This window comes from Scylla paramamosain, chromosome 1 (assembly GCF_035594125.1).
Source record: "Scylla paramamosain isolate STU-SP2022 chromosome 1, ASM3559412v1, whole genome shotgun sequence".
NCBI classification, from domain to species: domain Eukaryota; kingdom Metazoa; phylum Arthropoda; class Malacostraca; order Decapoda; family Portunidae; genus Scylla; species Scylla paramamosain.
This window is the reverse complement of record NC_087151.1, coordinates 11,115,001-11,117,500: the sequence shown is the minus strand read 5'-3', so window position 1 is coordinate 11,117,500 and position 2,500 is coordinate 11,115,001. Positions and strand designations below refer to the sequence as shown.

General features: G+C 44.5%; 1 long non-coding RNA gene across 1 annotated transcript in view; it reads right to left on the bottom strand.

Annotated features, from left to right (window-relative positions):
* LOC135100552 (uncharacterized) overlaps window positions 1-2,500 on the bottom strand; it is a 234,695-nt gene that overhangs the window by 31,682 nt on the left and 200,513 nt on the right. The window contains exon 7 of the long non-coding RNA XR_010268794.1: window positions 2,160-2,271. This is a non-coding gene — a long non-coding RNA (uncharacterized LOC135100552). The remainder of the gene's footprint in view (window positions 1-2,159; window positions 2,272-2,500) is intronic.

The following is a 2,500-nucleotide window of genomic DNA, read 5'->3' as shown; positions in this document are numbered from 1 at the left end:
TCCTCCTCCTCCTTTTTTTCCTCTTCTTTCGTCTACGCTTCTTTTTTTCCCGTCTAGGAATCTGAGATTGGCTTTAGATGTTCTTTCTTCCTTCTCTTCCTTCCTTCCTTCCCTCCTGCCTCTCTCTACCTCCTCATCTTCCTCCTTCTCCTCCTCACCAACGCCACGTCCTGTTGTAATTCAAAATCCCGCGATGAGTTTTAATTTTCTTTCATATCACACAACCCTCGTGAGTCCAAATAATCTTAAGCTGAATTTACATAACTAATCTCCTTCCATTGAACATTACACGGACACAGACGCAGCAGCAGCAACATCCGACAGTCTTGGGAGGAGGAGGAGGAGGAGGAGGAGGAGGAGGAGGAGGAGGAGGAGGAGGAGGGGGGCCTGTGTTGTGGTGTAATGATTCTTCATTATCTCAAAAAATACAAAATCATGGTCATTCTTCACTCCATTTTTTCCTACATCTCGTTTAAGCTCATCTACTTAATGACTCTCTTTTGTCTTCGTTTTTCTTGTCTTCTTTGTTATGTACGTGTCTTTCATTCCTTCTTTTTTAGCTCTTTCTGTATGTGTATGTGTGTGTGTGTGTGTGTGTGTGTGTGTGTGTGTGTGTGTGTGTGTGTGTGTGTGTGTGTGTGTGTGTGTGTGTGATGTCCCCTCCTTTCCTTCCACCTCTTTTATTGATTTTTTTTTTCTTTTTCGTGCCCTACATTTTTCTCCTTCTTTTCCTCCTCCTCTTCCTCCGTCTCCCATAACCTCGCCTCGGCCTGCTCATTCACGTACCCGATGCAAGATAACAACAGGGAACGGACACGCCCTAGTCCCTCACTAAGCTTAAACGTGTGTGTGTGTGCTTGTACGTGTGTATTGTTCGCGTGTGTGTGTGTGTGTGTGTGTGTGTGTGTGTGTGTGTGTGTGTGTGTGTGTGTGTTGTTGTTGTTGTTGTTTTGTTTATATTGTAAAGTCTTATTAATTATTACTTATTCTTCTTATTGTTATTGTTCACTTTTAGGTAGATGGACATAGTAGCAACAATAGCAGCAACAACAACAACAACAACAACAACAACAACAACAACAACAACAACAACAAAAACAATAATAATAATAAGAAGAATAATAATAAGGAGAAGGAGAAAGAATTATAATAATAAGAAAGCAACAACAGCAACAACAGCAACAACAACAACAGCAACAGCAACAAACAATAACAATAACAACAAAAACAAGGAAAAAAAGGAATAAAATGAAAGTGAAAGAAAATAACAAAATGATAAAGAAAGAAAACGGAACGCAAGTTTCGAGACTGCACTTTTGGAAGGAAAATGTGAAAAAAAAGTAGTGTGTTGTTGTAGAAAATGATGATGAGAATTCCCTTTGCGATTCTTCTTACACAGTTTTTGGGAGGAGGAGGAAGAGGAGGAGGAGGAGGAGGAGGAAGAGGAGGAGGGTGTTGGCTGGTTATATAGTTAGTTAATTAGTAGTTAGCTTGTTCTCAATGTTCTCCGCTGTTTTGAAAGAAATAGTACTTAGTAATAATACACGTCTACTACTACTACTACTACTACTACTACTACTACTACTACTACTACTACTACTACTACTACTTGTACTGACACCACCACCACCACCACTACTGTTCTTAATTGTTTCCTTATGCTACGCTAATTTCCTTCCTTCTGCTTCTTCGCTCACGTGTCCCTCCCTCACCCAGACGCGATGGGAAACTCCTTAAGCAGACAGAAAAACAGATAAGAAGGAGCCAGAGGGACAGAAAACGTTATAGTAGGAAGGGTGTAGCAGTGGTACAGTTGGTCATCACACACACACACACACACACACACACACACACACACACACACACACACCACGTTGAATGCAGCGCTTCTCGTCCGATCAGCTAGGTTAAGCAACGGGTCTGGTCAGTACTTGGTTGAGTGACAAGTGCTTGAAGAGTTGAACCACTCGGTCACATACATGCCACCTAAGCGTCTCATAATTCAGTGATTCTCCTCGACGGACCAACCAACAGGCAGTACACAGGCGGACCAGGACCAGGACCTGATGTAACAAGGACCCATTGGAGCCTCCGGAGAGACCCGCCCTGATGCCTACACACGCTCCCTCCTATAACATCCAATGCTCTCTCATTCTCACCTCGCTCCGTGCCCACGCTCCAGGCACTTCAGTATCAGTCATCGCCGCCTGGTCCCCGGAGCGTGAAGGTGGTGACAGAGGTGCTGTTGATCCGCCCCCGCTGCGCCTCCGCCTGTAGGAATGGAAAGAGAAAAGGGAGGGTGAAATAGCCGCAATGACAACCGCTGCAGGAGAGGATGCTCGAGTTTGTCCGTCACTTTACCATCTGGTGACCTCACAGGTTGCCACTCACTCTCCCGTGACTCTTATTGTCTTTAGCGGTACTCCTTGTCTACCTAAGTTCTTGGGGAAATGCTGTGCCCCTCCGCTATTCGTTCGACTGCGGCACAGAGGCATGAGAG